This window comes from Panthera uncia (genome assembly GCF_023721935.1).
Source record: "Panthera uncia isolate 11264 chromosome A3 unlocalized genomic scaffold, Puncia_PCG_1.0 HiC_scaffold_12, whole genome shotgun sequence".
Lineage (NCBI taxonomy): Eukaryota > Metazoa > Chordata > Mammalia > Carnivora > Felidae > Panthera > Panthera uncia.
Window position 1 is genome coordinate 33,593,490 of NW_026057579.1, and position 26,747 is coordinate 33,620,236.

Sequence of the window (26,747 nt, forward strand, 5' to 3'; positions counted from 1 at the left end):
ATCGTTCACCTGTTTAGCAGACAGCACAAAAATCCTAGTTGTTTTTTGGAAGGATAGCAAGCACCATTGAGCCTTTGTATTGTGAATGGCTTTATAAAGTACATAATAAATACAGATTTTAAAATGCTGTTTTAATGTGACAAGAAATAGAATTTTAAAATAGTTCTGAATAATTGATTTGTGTAGGGAAAAAAGTGCTGACCTCCTCCTACTTGTTGCTAGCTTATTAAATAATTCATTTTAGAGCAATTATGGAAAGATAGACAGAGGGTAATAGAAGTGATTGGCATCTATTTTTTACAGTGAAAATTGAGCTTTTGTGTAAATTTCATGAAGGGGGCACCTGGGTGGCTCAGTCGGTTAAAGCGTCTGACTCTTGATTTCAGCTCGGGTCATGATCTCGCACTCTGTGAGTTCGAGCTCCGCGTCGGGCTCTGTGCCCACAGCTTGGAGCCTGGAATCTGCTTCGGATTCTGTGTCTCCCTCTCTGTCCACGCCCCCTCTAATGCTCTGTCTCTCCCTCCTTCAAAAATAAATAAACATAAAAAAAGATTTTTAAACCCCAGTGATTAGAGAGCTGTTATTTAGATTACTATGCAGAGCTTTTTTCTTAAACACCAGAGCTTTAAAATGGTTAGAAAACAAACTTTAAAGGATTGCAAATAAAATCCAATGAAAGGGAAGAATAAAAGTTAAGAAGTGAATAGGGTAAAATCCCCAAAGGACAATAGAACTTTAATCGCTAATAAACTGATAATAGCTAAGTTACCATGAAAAGCTAACATTTATTAAATCCAAATTCTATGTCAGATACACATTAAGTGCGGAAGTGAATTCGCATTTGGTCCTCACAACTGCCCTGTGCTCTCAGACTGTAAGCTCAGCTTCCCAGAGCTACATATCTCCCCCAGGTCTATACCCTGGTCCTCAGCAGGCTCTGAGTTTGAAACCAAATCTGTTCGGTGCCAGAGCCCATGCACCCAGCTACTAAACCCCGCTCTTCCCCCACTGTATGTGTGTGGATTTTCTATGGGCAATGATCAGTGCCCCACCCATTTTATTTCGGGGTTGTTTTCCTTCATTGTTAACCTGCGTGTATAAAAGTAAAATAATTTAATCTTAGTTTGAACACTATTGGGAAGCTAACGTTTGTCATTCTAATTCTTGGGTGAGTTTCTTAGTTTACCTGGGCTTCATCTGATGGCTTCTGTAAGTAAGTCATTTTTCCTACCCCCAATACCAATAGAACATACTTTTATTAGCAATAATATTTTCTATAGCAGTGTTTTTTACGGATAAAGGGAGGTTATATCAGAATTGAGGGGAATGAGATCATGATTTTGATATATTGCACCCCTCCTCCCCCACCAAACAATGAAACGAAACTGGCACCAGCAGAATTTGTTATTTGATCTAATTTTTGTGTCTGCTAACACGGGGCAGAGATTCTCCTGCGTCCCCACTTCTTTTCCGATCTGGGGGCTAATCTGGCTGCTCTGCTCTTTGTCCCGCTGGACTGCCATTGTCTGCCCCCCTCTCGATGAGGAGTTTGCAGAGTGTGGTCCAGAGACCCCGGGAGTCCTTGAGACCCTTCTAGGAGGTGGGAAGGTCAGGACGGTTTCTGTGACATTTAGACTTGATTTGCCTTTTTCGTTTTCATTCTCTCACGGGTGCAGGATGGGGCTTTCTCCAGCCTGCTGTGTGATACCACAGTAGAGCCCTTGCGGATTCAGCCGTCATCTGTTAAGTCGGGGGTTACAGAGACTTGCACAAGCGTAAAACATTGCCACTCTTCTCATTAATTTTGTTTTGGTTTTTGAAAATATATTTGTCACAAAAATGTTTATATTGGCATGTAATAGGTTTATCGTTGTTCTTGAATTAAATGTTTTTAAAATTCTCAGTTTTGGGCATCTGGGTGGCTCAGTCGCTTAAGCGTCCAACTTCAGCTCAAGTCATGATCTCATAGTTCATGAGTTCGAGCTCCGCATCGGGCTCTGTGCTGACAGCTCAGAGCCTGGAGCCTGCTTTGGATCCTGTGTCTCCCTCTGTCTCTGCCCCTTCCCCACTCACGCTCTGTCTCTCTCTGTCTCTCAAAACTAAATAAATATCAAAAAAAAAATTTAGAAGTTCCGAGGGACGCCTGAGTGGCTCGGTTAAGTGTCTGACTCTTGATTTTTTTTTTTTTTTTTAATTTTTTTTTCAACGTTTTTTATTTATTTTTGGGACAGAGAGAGACAGAGCATGAACGGGGGAGGGGCAGAGAGAGAGGGAGACACAGAACCGGAAGCAGGCTCCAGGCTCTGAGCCATCAGCCCAGAGCCCGACGCGGGGCTCGAACTCACGGACCGCGAGATCGTGACCTGGCTGAAGTCGGACGCTTAACCGACTGCGCCACCCAGGCACCCCCTGACTCTTGATTTTGGCTCAGGTCATGATCTCACTGTTCATGGGTTTGAGCCATGGGTTCCAGCCCTGCACTGGCAGCATGAAGCCTGCTTGGGATTCTCTCTCTGCTCCTCCCCTGCTCTTTCTCTGTCTCTCTCTCTCTCAAAATAAATAAATTTTAGTAAATAAAAGTTCTGAGATGGAGATAAAGATAATTCTTGGCAGTTGATCCTTAAGGATGCAGGGTGAGGTGTTTAGAAGTAGTAAGAGGGGGAGGAGGAGGGGAACGAGCCCTACGGGGAGGAGGCGTGAGCTGGCTGTCTGCAGGTGTCCCCCCTCCACCCCCCGGCCAGAGAAGGGTGCTGGCCCTTCCCCTGCCCTGTGCGTTTCCGCACCCAGCCCTCGTTAGCACGGAGCGCCTCGTGGGCCTCGGCCCCCTGCTTGCTCGCTGACGCTCTCTCTGGCGTCGTCTTCCGGCTGAGCAGCCCAGGCCGATCCAGGATCCCTGCTGCTTCCTCGTCACCTCCACGCGTGGCCGTCGCTAGGAACTCTTGGTGCTTTGGCTTGTTCTGGGGGCGACACACTTGTGACGCATTTAAAACGGCACCTGCCATGTCATGAGCGCTCGTTAACTGCCGTCCCTTCCCTCCTGATGCCCCAAGTCCATCCTGCTCCGCAGCCTTGGACCTGGACGCTCACGTTAGTCTGCCCGCTGGCGGCCTGCCCTCTGCTCTGGCCTGTGCTCTCCTGCCGCGATGGCCTTTTTAACTGTCTGCCCGACCGTGGCTCCCTTCTGCCTCGGATTCCGCGTTGGCTCTCTGCAGCTGGGCCGCTTGGCAGCACCTCTGTGCCTTTGTCCTGCCTTCCTGCCCGCTCTGGGTCACGGCTCTCGCTCCCCGACCCGGACGGGCCCAGACGTGATGAGCCATTCGTAGTCGGAGCACACATTCTGCCGTCTTACGCTCGGTTCCTTTCTGTTTGCCGGGAGCCCCCACCGTAGCATGCGTTCCTGACGGTCAGACAGCGTGTAAGCTCTGGGCCGAAGCCCTTTCCCCTTTTCATCTTTCCCCTCTCCTGCCAGAATTAGGCCCCCTTCACCTTGAACGGCCCCTGTGAGGTCGCATGTGGTGCTGTGCTGTACAGATCTGTTCACAGGCAGGGTCACGCTGTGGTTGAGGTCCCGGCTATAGAGCCACCCCACCCTGTCCTCACCCGCTCGGCAGCTTGGTCGCACCATCTGGGTTACTTAGCCCGTCTCTACCCTCACTTTCCTCATTTGTACCTTAGGAGCAATAATAATTCGTACCTCATAGGACCGTAGCAGAGACTGAATGAGGTATACGGTATTTCATTAAATACAGGATGCCATTATACCGTTATATTATGTATCACTAAAGAAGATTACTTGCTGCCGGTTGGGAGAGCATTCTTGATTTCACAGACGTTAAACGTGAAAATGCAGGCATATCAGATTCAGTGAGGTACAGTTTGCAGAGCCCCTGCGGCTTGCTGGGCGAGTGGCGGGCACGTGGTGGCCGGTGCGTGTCTGCCTCCCGTGCTAGACTTGGAACCTGAGAACACGGGGACTGAGCCGCATTCGATTTGTAACCTCAGAATCTCGCCAGAGATTAGCGAGCCAAATGTGTACTTGAACACGGCCGAGTGGGCTCTGGGCACGAGCTGACCGATTTCTCAAACCTACAACCAGAGGGCAGGCTGAAGTCTGTACTTCTCCTTCCAGGTCCCCACTTGTGAGAAGTCCTGGCCGGCTCAGCTCTGGCTCGGCTCTCGTGGTGCCTTCTTCCTGTTCCCACTTCTTGGATCTTTGGCATTCTGAGCCAAAATGTGGATTATGGAAAACTGTAATTCACAGTCTCTCTTTTGCTTTTAAGAGCTTTGAAGAATTAATTGAATCACTTGTTTTCCTTTTCCTGCTTTTCTCCTATAAATTTTTTCACCCTAAAGTGTAATAGAAAAAAGATGCGTGGTCTTTTGTGTTGGTGGGAAGGGGAGGGTCGGGACCCGGTGTTAAAATGCAGCCCCTGATGGACAGAGAGTGACAGATTCCTAATCTTCTGCTTGGTAGAGGCCCAAGATCTTTGAATTGGGGACTGGGAGGGGTGATGTGAAGCCTTTTCCAAGCATTCTTTTTTTCAGAGTCCTGGTTGTAGTAGCAACGAGAACAGACTGAAATCTGGATGCGTTTTTTGTAGATAATTGTCTTTCTCAGTTGCTCCCAAGATTCTGTCATTCCATTGTTTGCCAGATGTAGTTCTTGATGTTATTGAAAGCTTTAAGTTTATGCATAATTATTGACTTACTGGGACAGGCTGAGTTGGGACTACTAATCAGATAATATTTTGAACTAGCATCCGAAGGTTTCAAATCTTTTTAAAAAATATTTATTTATTCTTGAGAGAGAGAGTGTGAGTGGGGGAGGGAGGCAGACAGAGGGGGAGAGAAAATCCCAAGCAGGCTCTGTGCTGTCAGCATTGAACCTGATGTGGCGCCCGATCCCACGAACCGTCAGATCGTGACCTGAACTGAAATCAAGATCCGGACACTCAACCGACTTAGCCCCCAAAGGCCTTAAATCTTGACGTAAACTATAAAAGTCTACATTTTGAAAGATGAGAGAATCTTGCTTAATGCCAGCAGCCAAAACCCAATTTTACTTGTATATTTGAGTCAACTTGGAGAACAATTAAGTGACTTTCATTATGTTACTGAGCCAGGTGTGGGAGCAAAAGTTGGATTTTACAAACCAACAGTGGGGTGGTTTGGTTCATTTCAGTCTTCTGTAAACAGTGTGAGGACAGGAAAGAACTGGGTGACTTCATATATCAGTGTCACTGTTTGTATCTGGTCCAGTGAATACAGCTAAGCTCCTTTCCAGTTTCTCATGAATAAGGCTCTGTAAAAGAACACCCCAAATCCCTCATGACTTTTATTACATTTGTAGCTCAGTGAGATCTCTTTGTTGTGGCCGAGAGAACACCTGGTCAGGAAAGCAGGGAGATCACCCAGCAAGGCCGGACTTCCCAAGGGATGGTGAAGTTTTCTCAAGGAACATAAGAGTGCCTGCACGTCTCTAGGGAGGACTCAAGAGTGTCTTCTGGTCACCAGACACCAGAACCTGGTGTCCCTTAGCGGGGTGATCCTGAAGAGGTGGTTACTCTACCCTCGGGAGGACAGCAGCATCTGAAGTGCCCACTACCTCTGAATCCTGTGTGAACGTGGCACGGCTGCCCTTTGCGGTTAAAGCAGGTGGGGTTTTTGGTGTTTCACAACTTTTCTCTTAGAGTGGCAGATCTGGAGATGATCTCCCGTGCACAGAACTCAGTTCACTGTCCTCAGGGAGGTCTGGCAATCTGCTCTTGCCATGAAGACTTCGCCAGGTATGGGGAGGTTTCTTCTTGTCTGGGTCTGTGTTGGAAGTTTGATTTGATTTACCTCCCGCACATACGGCGTTTCTGTGCCAGCCTCCCCAAACCCCGTCCTGACTGACAGAGCTTCCAGCTATGGAGGAACAGAGAGGTTGGCAAATTTTTCCCTCCCCAAAACGGTTAGAAGACGGGACAGACTTACCAAAACCATTTTAGGGCTCTGGAAATTTAACAAAACAAACAACATTTTGAGAAGCATTTATCCACTGAAAGAAACTGCTAAACTTGGAGTCAGCATAGTGGGAATCTGTGCTATTCTTGTCTGAGGTTCCCTCCACTCCTCGCTCCTTGGCAAAGTAACTCCGCTGGTGCAGGGCTGGCCAGAGGCAGCTGACTGGATTTGGAGTGGAGGGCAGAAACCCCGCACAGTGGCTGTTCCTCCAGCCCTGCTATCCTGCGGATGTGGGGCATGCATTGAATAGAGAGATCCTGGAAATAAGAGAGCCATCAGGGTACTTGAGAAGATTTCCACGCGATGCTGGCTGTGGGGAGGCCCGAGAGGGCCTGGGGGAGAGTAAAAGCTGAGGCCGACTTCACAAGTGCTGGACGGCTGCATGAGCTCTCTAACCCACATGTAGATACATAGGCAGAGGGCAGTGCCCTGCTGGCTGAAGGTATTTGGACATAAGCTCTTATTAAGCCCTGGCTGACCACTGAGCTATGCGGACAGAGGGGTGACCCCTAGAGCGAGGCTGAAAAATAAAACCCAAGTCTTTGAAAAACTGAGCAGAGACATCAGCTGCTACGTGCCATGGGTGAGAAAGATTCAGCAGATTAAGTCCTGGCAAAAAAACCAAAAACAGCATGACAGCAATGCTCAAGGAAAGAAGGCAATCAAAATTGAGTTACTATATTATTTAATATGGCCAGTTTTAAACAGAAACCTAGGACAAACAAGGGAAAGGCAGTCAAATGAAACTGTCTCTAAATAGATGCAGATGTTGCATTTACCAAAGACTTCGAAGCAGCTGTTACGGATCCGTTCAAAGACATAACAGAAGATATGATGACCATGAGTCAACAAATAGGGAATATCACTAACAAAATAGAAAGTATTAATAAGAACCGGATTGAACCGAGTCGAAAAGTTAATAACTGAAATGAAGAAACTTACTAGATGTGTTACACAGTGCTTTGCGATGGCCAAAGGGTCCGTAAACTTAGAGATGGATCGATAGATATTAGCCAGCCTGTAGCACCGACGTAAAACATACTGAAGAAAAACATACTGAGTCCTGTGGGGTAACACCATGTATACCAAATAGTCCAACAAGGGAGGTACAGAAGCAATTCCGTTCAGAGTAACATCAAAAAGAATAAAATATTTTGGAATAAATTTAACAAAAGAACTGCAGTAACACTTGAAAACCACAGAACATCTCTGCGAGAAATTAAAGGAGATTAAATGGGAGCTCCTGGCCAGCTCCATCCAGAGAGCGTGTGACTCTTGATCTTGGGGTTGTGAGTTCAAGCCCCGTGTTGGGTGTAGAGCATACTCAAAGAAACAAATACATACATACATACATACATACACAAATACATAATACATACATAAATACATCATACGTACATAAATACATCATGCATACATGCATAAATCCATACATAAATCCATAATATGTACATGCATAAATATATCATGCATGCATGCACAAATGCATAATACATGCATAAACACATCATACATGCATAAACACATCATGCACACATGCATAAATACATCATGCATAAATGCATAATACATAAATACATCATACACAATGCATAAATACATAATACATACATGCATAAATACATCATACGTGCATGCATAAATGTATAATACATGCATAAATACATCGTGCATAAATGCATCATACATACATGCATAAATACATCATACGTACATGCATAAATACATAAATGCATCATACGTACATAAATACATCATAAATACATCATATGTACATGCATAAATGCATACATAATACATAAATACATCATACGTACATGCATAAATACATCATACATGCATAAGTACATCATATACGCATGCATAAATACATACATAATACATAAATACATAATACATACGTGCGTAAATACATCATGCATGCATAAATGCATAATACATATATACATAAATACATAATACATGCATAAATACATAGTACATACATGCATAAATGCATCATACATACATGCATAAGTACACCATACATGCATAAGTACATCACACACGCATGCATAAGTGCATCATACATACATAATATATACATACATAAATACATCATACATACATACATACACACATACATAGATGGAGAGGTATTTCATCTTCATGGGATGGAAAACTTCCACTGTTAAGATGGTGGTTTTCCCCAAACTGATATACAGATTTAATGCAATCTCTCACAAAAATTTCAGAAAGCTTTTAAAATAGAAATTGACAAGTCTGTTAGGCATCGGACTTCGGCTCAGGTCATGATCTTGCTGTTCCCGAGTTCGAGTTCCATGTCCGGCTCTGTGCTGACAGCTCAGAGCCTGGAACCTGCTTCAGATTCTGTGTCTCCCTCTCTCTCTGCCCCTTTCCCCACTCATGCTCTGTCTCTCTCTAAAATAAATATTTAAAAAATTAAAAAAATTGACAAGCTGATTATAAAATTTATATGAAAATACAAAGGACCTTGAATAACAAAAAAATTTTTTGAAAAGGCACAACAAAAGTTGGATGGATGCTATGGTACAGTCATAAAGATGCTGTGAAAATGGCGTAAGGGTGGTCATATAAGTCAAAATTGAGAGTCTAGAAACAAACCCTTTACATATTTATGGTCAGTTGGTTTTCAGCAAAAGCGCCATGGCCATTCAGTTGGGAGAGGATGGTCTTTGCAGCGCATGGTTTTGGGACAATTGAAATGTGAAGAGGTAGGCATAGACCTTTCCCTCACACCATACATAAAATGTCACTCAGAATGTATCCTAGACCTCACTGTGATACTGGAAATGATAAAACTTCAGAAGAAAATATGGGAGCTTTTTATGACTCTGGGTTAGGCAAAGGCTTTCTTACCTATGACACCCAAAGAATGGCCCACCCAGAAAATTCACTAATTGTCCTTCATCAGAATGAAAACCTTTTTCTCTTCAAAAGACACTTCCAAAACAATAAACAGGCAAGTCACTGGGAGATACTTGCAAAGCATATATGTGATTCAGGACTTGCATCCAGAGTATATAAAGAACTCTTACAGCTCAATACTAAGACAACCCAATTTAGAAATCAGTAGTATGGGGCTACAGTCAACAAATACACTCAACATCCACGTACCTGCTAGTGCCGTAGTCTGCTCTAAACAAAGATCCGTGACGTGCCTGCCATCCTGGAGTTCATGGTAAAGAGGGGCAGGGGGGAGGCAGACAGTAGGCCGGTAAACAAATACAGAAGTGAAATTATTTCAGAGAGAGATAGGAGTGAAATAACATGGGTGCCACTGGAGAGAGCTGAGAGCTGATGATGCACGTGAACCAGGGGGAGAGCCCGTGGGCAGGAGGGAGCGGCCCGTGCCCGGCTCTCAGGAGCATCCGGTGTGGCCGGACACCCGAAAGAGGCCCCGTCTGGCTGGTGCCTGTGAGCAAGATCGCCAGTGGTGTGAGATGAAGTCAGAGGGACAGGCTGGGCGGACTGTAGTTGTAGGTGCCGTGGGAGCCCGTCAGGGGACATACTTCATCAGACTGTGGTTCCGAAGCCGTGTAGCTGGGGTTGTTGGGAGGGTATGTGTAGCAGGAGCAGAGGTCAGAGGGAGCGGGAGACCCCACCAGACAACACATGTTGGTAGCTTTGGCCCAGGAGGGGACTGTGGAGAGAGAGGCGGACACATAGGGGTGGACTTTAGAGGCAAGACTAAGGACCGGATTGAAGATTGGCTGTGGGGCATGAAGAAAAGGGAGGACTTGGCTTGTGGCTTGAGCCGCTGGCGGGGTGGTGGTATTTATGAGATGGAGGAGAGGCAGAGGCCGGTTGAGATGGCAGTGTCCGGCTGGCAGTCAGATGGGCCTGCCGATCGGAAGGAAGGCTCTTGAGCCTTAGAATTAAATGTAATCATCCAGGGGGGACATTGTTCATAAAAGAAGACTGAGGCTTCCTTTGAACTTGTCCCAAGTCACAGCCAGTAAGAGGTCAAGCCAGTGTTCCAACCGGTATCACTCTTTACTCCGGAATCAGCTTCTGTGTTTTCTTGAGACACCCTAATTTAAAAACTTGACCTTTCCTTCTCAGTTTCTATGGATCATATGTTATAAAAAGTTGGAGTTTTGTTTTGTTTTTTACTTTTCCTTGGAAATCCTTAGCACTTTCTTTCACATTCTCTACCTGAGCCAGGGCTTATTTCCTCGTACTATTTAACTATTCGTGTGACTTCCAGACCCTTCTCTTATAATCCATCATGTACATCAATTAGTCTTAGTTATGATCTGAATAACTATTTCATCCTATTACTTCGTGGCACAAAAACCTTTGAATCCCCGCAGAAAAATGACCAAAATACTCATTCAAGAAATTCATGCCCTTCAGAATACTTTGAACCCTGTTTTACCAAGTCAGCGTATTTCCTGTTGTCTTTCCCAGTTGTTGCTAGGTGGGTGCCATTCTGGCCACAGCATGACGTACTGACTCTTGGCTGTACACATCAGCTCAGCTGGGAAGCACCATCCTCTCTGTGTCACCCTTGTTCTGTGTTTGGGGCCTGTGTCCGCATTGTCATCCTGGGAGCTGTTAGTCCTTTCTGGCCCGTGGTGGTCTTTTCACACCAATTCGGTTGTGCCCCGTATTCATCCTCTTGGTACCATTCACTCGCGTGCGCACGTCCCACACAACAGGACCGTACAGGACGCCTTCTCTTGGTCAAGCTCGGCGCTACGCACTGAGGGAGTTGGATGGCTGAGGTCCTCGAGGAGCTCGGTGTGGTGGAGGATGTGGACATCTGAGAAACCCGTTTTTACAAAGGGTGGGAAAGCCATTCTGAGAGGAGATCCGTGGATCTCTTGGGATAGGAGGACTGGCAGTTAGAGCTAATCCTGCAAAACCCGACACTGTTGCTCAGCGATTGGCTGTCAGACATTGTGACAACATCCCTGACTTGACGGCAGGTTCTTGAACTGGAGAAGTTGTATCTTTCTGTTCTTTCTGTTGCTCTGTAAAAGGCAAGTGTATTGAATCAAAATGAGATCTTTAACAACCAACTCTAGGAAAACATAAGACACGTGATCTTAAAATGTGAAGAATGGCTATTGTGTGTCTTTAAGAGGGTGTGCTTATAAATGTAATAGTGGAAGGAGCTTTTGTCTTTTTTTTTTTTTTTAAATATTTACTTATCTTGAGAGAGAGAGAGCGGGGGAGGGGCAGAGAGCAAGGAGAGAGAGAGAATCCCCGGGAGGCTCTTCAGTGTCGGTGCAGCCCCACACAGGGCTCAGTCTCATGAACTGCGAGATCATGACCTGAGCTGAAATCAAGAGTCAGATGCTTAACCGAGCGAGCCACCCGGGCGCCCCATTAGGGGAAGGAGCTTTTAAACTTGGTTTGGAGAGACCATGTGGCTAGATAGTTGATTGATCACGTATTGGTTATTTGAGGATAGATTAATACTTCCTCAAGAAGTTAATTGTAATACTTCCGCAGAAACACTGTATCTTAGCACGTGTTACTGCACACACAGTAAAAAGAATGAGAACAGTATCACATTTGTTAAGAGTCCACTACATTTATAACTGGATTCTTAGAATAAAACTCAGGAAATTCTCAAATAGATTTTATTTTATGTATTTATTTATTTTTAATTAATTTATTTTGTTTTAATTTTTGAGACAGAGAGAGACAGAGCATGAGCAGGGGAGGGGCAAAGAGAGAGCGAGACACAGAATCCGAAACAGGCTCCAGGCTCTGAGCTGTCAGCACAGAGCCCAACACGGGGCTCAAACTCACGGACTGTGAGATCGTGACCTGAGCTGAAGTCAGACGCTCAACCGACTGAGCCACCTAGGTGCCCCTCAAATAGATTTTAGAAGCCTGACGTTTTGACGATGGTTTTAAGACTCCATTTCGAGACTGCCAGTTGTTTGTAGCAGATTTAACACCCACATTTACCTGAAACTCCACTGAAACGGGAGTAAAATGTCAGAGCTATGAAGTCAGAGATGGAGAATTGGAGATGCCTGAAGCACCTGCAGAGAGGATGGTGCTCTCGGGGCCCAGCTGTCCTGCCCGGGCAGGGGTCATTCTGGGACTGCACGCGGCTCTGTCATCATGAGCCATGTCATACCTTTTGCCATTGAAACTCTGCGCGTGTATGACTTTCATATAAATGGGGACGAAAGTCGAGGCGAGCTCCCTGTGGGATGTTGACCTGGGAATTATCAGCATGCCATTCCCGGGGCCGCTTTCAGATGCTGTCGCATAGAAAAATGATTCTTCAGGCTGCCTTCCACTTAAAAACCACTAAATGAAAACGGAAAAACTTGCTTAATCATAAATGTTTAAAATAAGAAATATGAAGAATTTTTAAGCAGTGATCTTTCCAAGTCTCTGCTGACTTTATTAGACTTCAGATCTCGTTTGAAATACACTCAGAAATAGAACATGCAGTTTGTTTTGTTCATTTCATTCATTCCTAGGTGAATAGATTATTATGCCTAATAATTTATAATGTATTTACAGGACTGTTGTGGTTTTCGTGAAAAACTTTACATATATACATATTGAGCATTTTGGGAAATTGTGTCTCTGGTTAGTTAATTTTGTAAGTACTGCACCATTCTTCCAGTTACCTGTTATCAAAGTCAGTTTTTAAGCTCCTGTAGATTATTTATTGAGTACTTTTCAGACTATATTTCTTTTAGTGCCCTCTTTAGAGTTAAATCTAGTGCCCCCTGCCAATATTTAATTTTTAGTTCTTGGCTTATGTTTATTCCTACTGAACTAGATTTTAAAAAAAGAGACTAGGCAGACTGGGCAAATTATAGTTTTGATTATTTAATGTGAAATGGTATATTCTAGAAATGGAAGTATGCAATTGTGGATAGAAACTTTCGGATAGATTTTGAGAGAAATAGATTTGAAATGTAGGTTTGGAGAATTATTTACTTATAGGTGTTTGAGTAGAGTCTCTCTGCAAAATTACAGCGATATCCTATGGGCTTCAGTATAATTTGCCAACGAGGAGAGTAGAGGTCGGGTTTGCAGGTACCAGTTTGAATAAAACTTGCTCCCTGACTTAAAGGCTTTTGTGACCCACTGGCAGTTTTAACCTGAGCTTACTGCATTCAGCTTTGTGTCCCTCCCAGCAGTGCCAAGGAAACGGAGGGAGAGAAACGGAGGGTGAGAACCATCCAGACGGATGGTTTAGCAACACACTATTATATAAGAACAAAATTATCCTTAAAGTGAAATAGAGCCCTATCTCACCAAAGTAATTAATGTGAAAGTAGCACCAGTGGAAAATCATGACCAACTTAAGGCAACACTGATGGTGACTAACTTGTCCTTGCCCTGAATTGCTGGAATTTCTGTGATCTGCCCGTGTACACGTGATGAGAGCTTTGGATGTTGCCAGGTTTCTTGAAGCTCAGTCATGTCCTGATGCTGTGAGTCTTTAATAATTCTTATTCCAGGGGTGCCCGGGTGGCTCAGTCAGTTAAGCGTCCGACTTCAGCTCAGGTCACCATCTCACAGTCTGTGAGTTCGAGCCCCACGTCGGGCTCTGTGTGACAGCTCAGAGTCTGGAGCCTGCTTCCGATTCTGTGTCTTCCTCTCTCCCTGTCCCTTCTCTGCTTGCTCTCTGTCTGTCTCTCTCTCTGTCTCAAAAATAATAAACATTAAAAAAAATTAAAATAATTCTTATTCCATGGTTGTAATCAAAATAGAGGTCTAGTAAATGTGTATCATTCATGCCATTCATCCTGTAGAACCAAAGAGGTTTTTGTTTTGTTCTGCTTTTAATTAACTCTTCCATCAGTGGATGTTCTTGAAGAAACGTGGACTTTGTTCTAGGTGTGGTGGGTAGCTGTTGGGGAGTCTTGAGTAATGCCCACTGGGGGCTGGTCCCACTTGAGACCTTTTCCCAGTGGGCATTACTCAGGGGTGTGTGTGTGTGTGTGTGTGTGTGTGTGTACTTATTTATTTATTTATTTTGTTTTGAGAGAGAGAGAGAGAGAGAGCATGAACGGGAGAGGCAGAGAGAGAGGGAGAAAGAGAAAATCCCAAGCAGGGATTTCTGCACTGATAGTGCAGAGCCTGATGTGGGGCTTGAACTCATAAACTGTGAAATCATGACCTGACCGAAGTCGAGTCAGACGCTTAACCAACTGAGCCACCAGGCACCCCAATCCAGTGTCTATTTTGTAGATAGATTTGGGCATGGATATGAGTCATCTGATGTACGATATGAAGATCGATTTGGAGATTTGGGATATGGGGTGTGAGTCATAAACATATATCAAAAATGACTTCCGGTTTTTTGGCAAAGCTGAAAGATGGTGCCATTTACAGTGATCAAGAAAACTCGAGAAAAGGTGGTTTTGGTGGGATCAGGATTTCTACTTGGAACGTGTTAAGTTCCAGATGCTTTCCAGGCAACACCTAGAGATGTTAGGTAGCTTGTTGGTTGTTTGACTTTGGAGAGGAGGACGCATAGCGAGGCTGGAAATTGAGAATCTGGGAGCTGTCAGTACATAATGGGTATATAAAATCAGGGGCAGCGTGACATCCTCTTGGAAATCAGTAACCGGAGAAGAAAACCAAGCCCTGGGTCCCCAGGCTGAGAAGGAATATGCAAAGGAGATTGTATAAAATGTGTTTATTTCCAAAATACTTTTCAATCAACTTTAGGTATAATTTACCTAAAACAAAACCACCAGTTCAGTGGGTTTAGACAAACAAATAAACTGTAACTGCTGTCCAAATCAAGTTAGAGAACATTTTACTCATCCCCAAAGTTTCTTCCTCTCCCTGTGTGATCAGTCCGTCTCTGTTCCTGCAGCCAGTGATCTGTTTTCTGTCACTAGAGATGAGTTTTGCCTGTTGTAGAATTTTGTATACATGGAACTATATAGTAAGTAATCTTTTGTGTCTGCCCCCTCCTTTTTTTTAAACTCAGTTTAATGTTTTAAAATTCCTGTGTCAGTTGTGTTTATCAACAGATTGTTCCTTTTTTAAAAAAGAAATTGTTACTTAATTTTAATGAGACTTAGAAACTGGAGACAAAGCACACTCTAAGACATTTACATAGGAAATGTTTCTGTTTACACAGAAATTTACCAACAAGAAATTCATTTTGTAACTTTATTTGTTTATTTCTAAGTGTTTATTTGTATTTATTTTTGAGAGAGAAGCATGTGTGTGGGGCAAAGGGCGGGGGGGGGTGGAGAGAGAGAGAGAGAGAGAGAGAGAGAGAGAGGGAGGGGGGGAGGGAGAGGGAGAGAATAGGAGAATCCCAACTAGGCTCATGCTGTCAGCACAGAGACTGACATGGGGCTCAAACCCTCAAACTGTGAGATTATGACCTGAGCCAAAATCAAGAGTCAGACGGTTAACCGACTAAGCCACCCAGGTGCCCCTGTACTTTATTTTTTAATAGAAAGTCTGACTCTGTGAATATCTTAATTAGGTTTTTACTTAAAATGAACTTAAAATATATTTATATATTAAAATATGTACTATGATCATGGGCATAATTGTCTTAGAATATATCAGTGTGTATATGTGTATGTACATGTGCCTGTATTTGTATATATAGATACAATTGTATGTATGTGTTTATATTTTATATATGTATATGTATTTATGATCCATATCTATCAGTCTATTTCTCTGTATGTGCACACACAGATAATATATAAATATATATAATTTTCTTTTTAAAAAATTGTTTTGAAATGTTTATTTATTTTGGAGAGCGAGAGACAGAGAGAACATGCGTGTGAGTGGGGGAAGGGCGGAGAGAGAGGAAGACACAGAATCTGAAGCAGGCTTCAGGCTCTGAGCTGTCAGCACAGAGCCTGATGTGGGGCTTGAACTCATGAACCATGAGATGATGACCTGAGCCAAAGTCGGACGCTTAACTGACTGTGCCACCCAGACACTCCTATATAATTTTCTTATATAACCTGTAGCAAAATGCAATCTTATGATATGACTCAATCTGAAGTATTACGTGGTATATGTGTTTTAATGACTTTTAATTGCATTTAAAAGATCCAAAGCATAGCAATTATTATTTTTAAGGGTTTGTTTATTTTGAGAGAGAGTGTGCAAGTGGGGGAGGGACAGACCGGGAGAGAGAATCCCAACCAGGCTCCATGCTCAGCACAGAGCCCGATGCGGAGCTCGATCTCATGACTGTGAGATCATGTCTTGAGCCGAAATCGAGAGTCGGACACTTTAAACACCGAGCCACCCAGGAGCCCCAAAGTATAACAATTATAATTTATCTTTTTAAAAAAAAAATTTTTTTAACGTTTATTCATTTTTGAGACAGAGACAGAGCATGAACGGGGAAGGGTCAGAGAGAGGGAGACACAGAATCTGAAACAGGCTCCAGACTCTGAGCTGTCAGCACAGAGCCCGACGCAGGGCTCGAACTCACGGACCACGAGATCGTGACCTGAGCCGAAGTCGGCTGCTTAACCGACTGAGCCACCCAGGCGCCCCTTATCTTCTAGAAGTAAAAAGGAACACCAGATGGAAAGAGTCTGTCTGCTCAATTATTAAGGATTCCACGATGGAAGCAAAAGTGGTCCTTAGATACTGTAATTTTTTAAAGAAAAAAATCAGATCACAACCTACCAGATTGTTCCTTTTATTGTTGAGTGGCTTTCCATTGTATAGAATATGTGTACTACAATTTATGTATCCTTTGTCCTACTTATTAATGGACATTGAAGATGTTTCAAAATTGGGGCTATTATGAATACAACTTCTAAAACATTTTTGCACGAGTCTTTTTATGAACATATGTTTTCATTTCTCCTGCATGTTGTGCAGCAGAAGAGGGATTTCTGGGGCACAGGGTAAAATATATTTAATTATATAATAAACGGCCAACCTTTTCCAAAGTGGTGATATATGAACCTGTTGCTTTTACAGTCTTACCAGCATTTGGTTTTATCATTCTTTTCAATTTTAGTCGTTCTAGTGGACGCGTAGTGGTATCTCACTATGATTTTAATTTAGATTTCTCTTGATTGATGATGTCAAGCATCTTTCTTGTGTTTATTGACCAGTTGTACACCTTATTTTGGGATGTGTCTGTTCAAATCTCTTGACTTGAACTTTATTATCATTTTATAATTCAAAGGATGAAGCCTTTTGTCAGTTTTATGAATTAGGAGTATTTTCTCCTAATATGTGACTTGCCTTTTCATTTTCTTAGTGGTGATTTGTTTTAATTACGCTTTTAATTTTAATTCCAGTGTAGTTAACAGTGTTATATTAATATGTTTCAGGTGTGCAATGTAGTGATTCAACACCTCCATGCATTAGTCAGTGCTCATCATGATAAGTGTACCCCAGTGGTGATTTTTAAAGAACAGAACTTTGAATTTCTTTTTCTAGTTTATTTATTTAAAAAAAAATTTTTTTTTAATGTTTATTTATTTTTGAGACAGAGAGAGACAGAGCATGAACAGGGGAGGGTCAGAGAGAGGGAGACACAGAATCTGAAGCAGGCTTCAGGCTCTGAGCTATCAGCACAGAGCCTGACGTGGGGCTTGAACCCACGGACGGTGAGATCATGACCTGAGCCAAGGTCGGATGCTCAACCCACTGAGCCACCCAGGTGCCCCTCTAGTTTATTTATTTTTGAGAGAGAGAGAGACAGAGAGACAGAGAGACAGAGTGTGAGTGGGGGAGGGGCACAGAATCCAGGCTCCAGGCTCCAAGCTTGGTCAGCACAGAGCCTGACGCGGGACTTGAACCCACAAACCATGAGATCATGACCTGAGCCGAAGTTGGCCGCTTAACCAACTGAGCCACCCAGGTGCCCCATAGAACTTTGAAATTTTGAAGTCTGTTTATCAAATTTTTGTTTCATAGCTCAGAGCTTTTTGTGTCTTTTCTAGGAAATCTTCATCTGCCCTAATATGTGAACCTTTTCTTGTAGAAGTTTTATAGTTGTATTGTTTAGGCTTAGATCACTGATCCATTCTGAGTTCTTTTTTGTGTGTGTTATGAGTTAAAGGTTGAAATTAACTTTTTTCTGTATGTAGATCCACTTGTCCCAGCATTGTTAACTGCAGATACCATCTTCTCTGTATTGGATTGCGACTCACCCTGTATGTTGTGGCTTTATTTCCAGACTATTCTGCTCATTGGCCCATGTGACTAACCTTACCCAAGACTCACACATCAGAATACGGACTTTCTTCTTATTTTGCCCTCCCCCTCTGCGTATACTTTCCAAGACCCTGTTTGGTCGTATGGTTTTTGTTTTCTAGCGTCCCCTGTGTTTTTAAAGCTGTCTCAAAAATTGCATAGAAATGCAAAGGCTACAGATTAGCCAACAGTGTATTTGAAAGAGAGGAGCACATTTCGAGGTTTCACAACCCAGTGTAAGTGCCTGACTTCAAGACTGAGTATAAGCAGAGAAGCAGGCAGAATAAGAAGACAGTCAGTTAGTGTTCAGATACGCGAGCCTTTCCCTGAAGCTAAGCCTCAGGTCATCTGAGCTCACACATCTGGGAAAGTGAACGGTTTAATTTGATTTCAGCACATGAAAACAATTACTCATTTGTTAGATTTTTTTGTCTTTATTCCCGACAGGAATTTTGAACCTTTTGGTGATGATGTTACCTCTTTTCCTCCTTTTGGAAGAATTCTTTTTCATTTCCCCTCAGCACTTCTGGTTCATTAATCCCATAGTCCCTGAGTTCTGGGTTTTTCCTGAACAGTCTCCACGCTCTATCTGATACCTAAATGAATAGCTATTTTAGATGTGATTTCTCTTTTTGAAATGAGGCAGTGATTCAACATGTATATTTCTAAAAAGAAGAAAATGTTCTGTTCTATAACTCTCCCAATGCGGTTGATTTGATACGAGTAATAATCGTATCAGGATGCTTTGGGCTGCAAAGAGCAGAAATCCCAACTCCTGGTACACAATGGTGTAAACAGTATAGAAAGATTTACCTCCCGGAGCAAGAAGTCGTGAGGCAAGGCAGCTCTCTTTGATTAGTTCAGCAACTCAGTCTCAATGAGGGCATCAAAAAGTTCTACTTTTTGTTCTACTTAACTTTTTTATTCTGCCTTCCTTGCGTATTGATTTGTCCTTCGGCTAGCTGCTTTTACAGGTGAAAGGTGGCTGCTGCACTTACAGATATGACAGTGGCAAGTGTCATACTTAAAGAAGGAGAGAAGCCTTTCTTTCTCCCATCCAAGTACTAACCAGGCCCGACCCTGCTTAGCTTCCGAGATCAGACGAGATCGGGTGCGTTCAGGGTGGTATGGCCATAGACAGAGAGAAGCCTTTCTAAAAGCACCGGGTCAGGTTTCACTGACCAGACCTAAGCCGTATGCCTACCCATAAACCAGCAGGGAAGACAAGATTGCAGTTGATTGAGTTAGAGTCCTCAGGATCCCTGTGTCTGCCTTTTATAAGGGAGAGAAGGAGGGGTCAGAAGTAAGGTAACTCTCTTACCATCACACAGGATGTAATAAAAAGTGACGGAGCCATCATTTACATCTAGATCAGTTGTGTCCGGAGTGTATTTGCTTGTATATGTTTCTGTTTGAAGACACTCAACGAAATTCTTACCTTGAGCATAGCACTTACGACAACACTGCACACACACGTATTGGCCTGTCTGCTTTTCCTCTGCTGCTGTGTGAGTGTGCAAAGTCAAAGGCTTGCCCCAGCACCTTGCCCTGTGTGATCTGACTCAAAAGAAAACAACAAAAGTTGGCCGTGCTTTTCCATCAGTTAGGAATGCATTTTAGTTGCAGATAATAGGGAAAAAGAATTCACCACCTAGGATTCTTTCTGGATATTAGGCTATTCAGAATCAATGCAGCAGGTCAACGTGTCATTGAGGAAGCAGGTTTCTTCTCTTGTTCTTTCATGCTGTCTTAGCCTGTTTGCCACCTCACAGGATGCAGGAGGGTTGCTACGACAGCCATCACATCCATTTTCTAGGCAGAAAGAATTCAAAAGTGTGAAAAGCCACATCAGCTGTGTCTGTCCCCTTTTCTGCTTTCAGGAAAGCTATCTAGGACTGTACATTAGAAATACATTGTGGGGTGCCTGGGTGGCTCAGTTGGGTGGCGCCGACACTTTGGCTCAGGTCATGATCTCGCAGTTCATGAGTTCGAGCCCTGCGTCGGGCTCTGTGCTTGGAGCCTGGAGCCTGCTTTGGATTCTGTGTCTCCCTCTCTCTCTGCCTGTCTCCCACTTGTGCTGCTTCTGTCTCCCCCCCAAAAAATAAATAAATAAACACTAAAAAATTTTTATAAAAAGAAACACATTGTGAGCCACAGATGTAATTCTAAATTTTCCAATATACACAGTTGAAAAAGTAAAAAAGAAATGTATTAATTTTAATGATATATTTTATTTTACCCAGTATATCCAAAATATAATCATTTCAAAATATAGTCAGTGTAAAAATTATTAACAGTGTGTCTGAAGTTCTTTTTTAAGGCCTCAAAAAGCAAAGTGTATTTTACAGCTACAGAACATCTCAATTTAGACCAGCCACGTTTCAAGTGCTCCGTAACCACATGTGGCTGGTCAGTGGTACACTAGGAAATGCTAGCAACTAACTGGCTTTCTAGGGAAGCCAGATGCATAAATACACATGCACAAGTTAACTATAAATGCTGCTAATATAATGGATATATAGTCCATAACTTACAAATAATAAAATACACAATACTCTTTATTGTAAATTTCATAGAGCCAGTTGATTGTCATAGAATTCTTTCGTTGATTTTTGCCAAAGTTAAAACTCACCACCTCTGGTTGCAGTTCAATCATGATATGACGTAATCAGACTACAAATAAATGTTTGGTTACCGACCAGTTCAGTAAAGAAGTTGCTTATGTCGTGGACAAACGAATGTCATTCTACCAGGAATGTTGCTTGCTATTTCTGTTTATATTAACAAATAAGATGAAAATGAGACCATGAAGATGAATGTTGGAATTTCACTCATCTGTCCGTATGTGAGCAACTTCTTTTGCTGCATTGAATAATAGGTTTTGCATAATGGAAGAGTATTTCCTCTTTCTTTGTTAGTTACAATACAATGGCTATAGTCATGGCACCCTTCTAAGAGATTAATGGGCATTTCCTTCATCATTTTGTTCAGCATTTTAATTCTAATTTGGGTCAGTAAACCTGCCCATAAATTTGTTAGGATTTAAGGACCATTACAGTTGCTGTTACAGCTGTTTAGCTGTACTATTATAGGGTGAAAGCAGCCCTAGACACATGTAAACAAATGGGCATGGGTGTGGCCAAATACAAAATTTTATTTACAAAGCAGGCAGTGAGCCAAGTTTGGTCTACAGCCTTTAGCTTGTTGATCCTTGGTTTCAATGATCAGGAAGATTTATATCATTTGCCAGTTTTTGTAGTGTAAATGCTTCACCGTGGTAGCTTTAAAGTGACTAACTTGGAGTCCTTGAATGTGGGACTGGGAAGAAATGCTCCATAGCTCACCATTAGATAGTATTTTTGTCGTGCAGATGCAGGAGATGTAAATAGCCTCAAGAGCACAGAAAATAGCAAATGATAAAAGGGAACTGAGAAGTGACGAGTTTTGAATATTTAATGCCTTTGTAATACTGTTTATTTAGTTTTATGTTCTATCACTTCATTTTTAATGATGGCTGTGTTTAGCAACCAGTTTACAAAAATTCTTAAACTGACGGCCTTTCGGAGCTGGCATGAGCCCAATCTAGGACAGTGGCTACCGTATTGGGCAGCACAGATCCCGGACTTTTCCAGGGGCCTCATCCGACTTCTGCACGTGTCTCACAGACAAGATCTGTGTGTCCTGCCACTCTAGCTACAAGAGAGGCTGGGGCTTGGATATTTAGCCTTTGGGCCTCTATAGTAGAGGAAAGCAGGGGACAATGGAGATGGAAATACACATGGAGTAAATCAGCCTAGAATGTCTACTCCAGTTTTGTTCTAGAACTTTTTCCATGATATTATCAGTATATGTTTATATACACACAAGTGTGTGTATATATGGACATCTGCATAGGGGGTTCTGGTACCTCAAGTGGGATTATTCTTTAGTTCACTTTTTCTGCTTAAGTGACTTTCATTATGTGTACATATAGGTGTCTCTAATCACTATTACCGAATTCCATAGTGTGGTTTTCTATTTATTATTTCCGTTTATTTTAACTAATATTGAATTGGAGACATTTAGTTGGTTTTCTATTTTTATATATTTATATGAAGTATAAATTTCATATTACTTGTAGTACTTTAGTGAATATCTATGTGTATATCCTTGTGAATATATGTAAGTATTTTTATTTTTTAGGATAGACTCCAGAAAGTGAAATTGGTAGTTCAGGGAGCATGTACAGATTCTGAGGTGTACTGCAAAATCACTTGCCAATAAAAGGGCTGTTTAAAATTTTGTCCCACCAACGGCATCTAAGAGTGCCTGTTTTCCCTACCCAAACTGGGTATTGCCTATTTTTAAACTTTTGGCAGTGATGTTGGGCAAGTAGTATTCTAATATGCATTTCTGGATTATTCCTATGAATTCCTGATCATTCTTTATCTTGAATCACATTTCTTTTTTTTTTTAAGTGCATTTTTTTTTTTTTTTAGTAATCTCTCTATCCAACATGGGGCTTGAACCCACAACCCTGAGATCAAGAGTCGCACACTCCAACAACTGAGCCAGCCAGGCACCCCTCACTTATTTTTCTAAATGGACTGGCTTTATAATTTTTTTTAACTCTATAATTTACTCATTCACATTCTCATCCATTTTCACTTCATTTCTTAAGTGAAATCTGATTTCTTAAGTGAGATCTGTTCATAATCTGGATTTTTGTACGTGTGCGTGTAGTGTGAACCAGGAAACGGTTTTCTTTTTATTTCCGAAAGGAGAGCTAACTTTCTAACCTCTTTTACCTCATTCCTCCTTCTCCCACTCATTTCTGATGCCAGCTTTATAGTCATAAACAGAAACTTCTAGTTGGATGAGTCTTTTTTCGAACTTCTCTGTTTGGTTAATCTTTTGATCTATTTATGAAACAATACTACTTCATAAATCACTGTGACGTGCTCTTTTGTCTGCTGGGATCCGGCGCGTCCTCCTCACCGCGTGTTTACTCAGTGTTCCAGAAGTCCTTGAAAGTCAGCTGGTCAGGTCCCACCCAAAGTATTGTTAGGATTTTGATTGGGATTGTGATGTTAAATTTAGAGACTAATTTTAGAAGAATGGGCTTTATGTTATTGGGATTTTCAAAATAAGTCTAAAATTAAGTTAATCTATAGTAACACATACACCGTTCCTTTCCTACTTCAAAAACTTCCATATCCTTTCTCCCAGGAATCCGTAGTGTCTCAGGCCAACAGAATACTTAGTGTTTTGGTAGATTTTTTTTTAAGATTTTTTTTTTTAATGTTTATTTATTTTTGAGAGAGTGGCGAGAGAGAGCATGCATGCACAAGTCAGGGAGGGGCAGAGAGAGAGGGAGAGAGAGAATCCCAAGCAGCTCCACACTGTCAGCACAGAGCTCAGTGTGGGGCTTGATCTCACAACCGTGAGATCATGACCTGCGCCAAAAGCAAGAGCCAGATGCTTAACCGACTGAGCCACCCAGATGCCCCTCTTATTATTATTCATGGTTCTATGTGTTGGCTAGATTCGGCGGGACAGTTTTTGCTTGAGTTCTTACGTGGTTGCTGTTAACTGTTGGCTGGAACATTTGAAAGCTTAACTACTCGACATCCAAGGTGGTTTCCTTCCGCGGCTGGCGGTTGATGTTGGCTGTGGGCCGGGAGATCAGCGGGGATTGTTACTTCTCCACGCGGGTGCCATCTGCTCACACGGGTGGTGGGGCTCAGAGTGCGAAGGACAAGCATTTGAGATGGAGAAAGCTGCAAGACTTCTTCTGACCGGGCCTTGAAGTTTCAGGAAGTCATTTCCGTTATGTTCTATTTGGTAAACCAAGTTATTAAGTCCAGCCCGGATTCTAGGGGAAGAGAATTCTATTCCAGCTCATGTTCAGAGCTGCATGTGCAGTAGGGTTTTTACTGGGGGCAGCGACCTGTACTCTGGCCTGCGCAGTTTACAGTGCATCCTGCATAAACAGTATTCTCACTTCCTCTCAAGACCCCCAGAGTGCCACCTCCTTACGGCATCTGGCGTGACCCCTGCATCTCGTCGTCTAAGTCAGGTCTGCTATGGATGAGGCTTCTTCAGTGTGGTTCCTCAAGGACAGCTCTTGGCCATGTGAGGACCAGGGCGCTAATGGGGCCGGTTTTTGCACCCCTCCTCCCAGTACCCAGTATATAGTGGTGAACAGTGATAGGATACTTGTAGTAGATCCTTCTGTTAAAAAAAAAGGAGAAGAATGCAAGTCGCTTAGCAATCTCTGGTCCATAGTAACTGTGGGATCCAGATCGACACCTGTTACCCGTGCCTTGAGTGGTGCCCCCATCTAGTCCCTGTGAGTTGGTCTCAGTGGCTCTTTATCCACACCCTGAGCTGTCCTTCCTTTTTATACAAGAGGTAGCCAGATTTTGCCGTTGAATAACTTTCTCAGCCCACTACCTACCAGTAGATAACTGGGGACGTGGAAATCTCTTCGTTTTGAACTGTTTCTCCCTTGGAGTCCAGTCTTGTGTAACTCTCTTGAAAACTGATGCGGGCTTCCTGTGTGTCCAACTAGAAATCTCCTGCATTTGACCGAAGCCACACCCACAGACCTCTTTCAGACAGTCTCCCTTTTCTTTGGTCTGAAAGTGCTGTGGGACAGCACCCTCCAGGTTCTTGTCTAGCAGAGTGTCTAAGAGGCATAACCTTGAGATTCGTGGCAACTGTTGTTTTTTTTCTGAGAGGTTCTCTAAAGGTGTGCCCTTATGTCTCCCTGAGGTGCCATGTGGAACAGTACCTCTCGACTCATCTTCACTGTGATTGCTTGAAGAATATTTTGTGACCGGAAAGATTGTCCTGAGCTCTTTCTTTTTTTTTCTCTCTCTCTAAATTCCGCTGAACACCTGAACACCTCTTTTTTAGTTCATTGCTCTGTATCCATACTTTGTCGTACGTGCCTAAAAGGAACCCGTTAGCGCTTCTGGAAGGTATGTTTTCTATTTTCCACATCAGAGCGAGCAGCAGTGTTTCTGTAGCTTCCGATTACAATTTCCTGACTGCTCTACATGTTCCCTAGCAATTCCCTTCAGGCCTTTACTGCTTCCACCTGCCACCCCATCCCAAAGCCCATACTGTGTGCTCCAGGTTTTTATTATGGTAGCACCCCGTTTTCACTTACCGATTTCTCTTCTGATTATACCACTCTACCAAACTGCAGTGGCCTCAAACAAGTAGGTATATTATTTTGCTAATGATATTGTGGGTCAGGAATTCTGGAAAGGTTCAACGGGATAGATCGTCTCTTTTTGATAGGGCGTCCGCGTCGTCACCCACACATCTCACAACGTGGTGTCTGTCTCACTCTCTCTCCTACGTGGTGTCTCATCCTCCAGAACTTCTGCATGTGGTGATCTCCCCACAGTCACCCTTCTTTCCTGACCACCAGCTTCCAAGAGGCAAGAAGTAGAAAGTGCCAGGCCAATTGCGGGCTGTCCTCGGAACTAGCACAGTGTTACTGCCGTAATCTACTGGTCAGAGGAGTGGAAGGCCAACCGGGTTCAAAGTGGGTAGAGAAGTAGACTCTTGTTCTTAACGGGGGGAGGGACAAAAGGTCAGGTTGTAGAAGACCATATGAAATGAGAGATATTGGAGCCAGATGTCAATCAATCACATGATTTTTAGAAATTGTGATTTGTGGACTCTGTGTGCATGAGTATGTGTGTGTGCTATTTTGTCAGTTACAGCTATTGGGAGTATATTAGCTTTGTAAAACATTTCAATTAGCAAGCTATCCTCCTTCCCCCCCCCCCCCCACCTCAGGAATAATTCAAATAGATCAAATTACCTATTTGTCTAAAGTTTAAAAGATCTCTTTCATAAAACTACCTAAATTGCCTACACAAGAAACTTAAGATTTTAAGTTAACCAAATATATTGTTTTTTACTCTGTCGGTTCCTTCTATATTATCAGTGTTTTAGAAAGTATGTCCCCAATTTGAGAACATTTGAATATTTATCCACATTTCCTGTGTGTTTTGGTTTTAATGTTGTGCAGTAATTCTTTTTTTTTTTTAATTTTTTAAATGTTTATTTATTTTTGAGAGAGAGAGTGAGTTCAAGTGGGGTAGGGGAGACACAGACTCTGAAACAGGCTCCAGGCCCTGAGCTGTCAGCACAGAGCCCAGTTTGGGGCTCAAGCCCACGGACCACGAAATCATGACCAGAGCTGAAGTTGGACGCTTAACCAGCTGAGCCACTCAGGCGCCCCTTAATGTCGTACCGTAATTCTTTAGTTCATCTGGAATTATCTAATTCTTTAGTTCATCTGGAATTATCTTGTTAACTATTTAGATGATAATCCGGCCCTGCTAATTTGCATTGCAGCCTTTATCTATGCAATGTTAAGTGTTCTAGAATCTGTTTCTGCTCTCTTCTATTGATATGTAAATTATTTTCCATACTGTGTGTTTAAATATTGTAACTGTCCTAAGCACCTTGAGATGTGAAAACCACTAAATGTTCATGCTTGTAATATGTGAGTAAATGCTGCCTGATCCACACTAAAGATGTATGATTTTAAACTGCTGAGAACA

General features: G+C 42.8%; 1 protein-coding gene across 3 annotated transcripts in view; it reads left to right on the forward strand.

Moving 5' to 3' along the window:
* The window catches only part of MBOAT2 (membrane bound O-acyltransferase domain containing 2), a 128,573-nt gene that overhangs the window by 60,071 nt on the left and 41,755 nt on the right, over positions 1-26,747 (forward strand). The window lies entirely within an intron of this gene.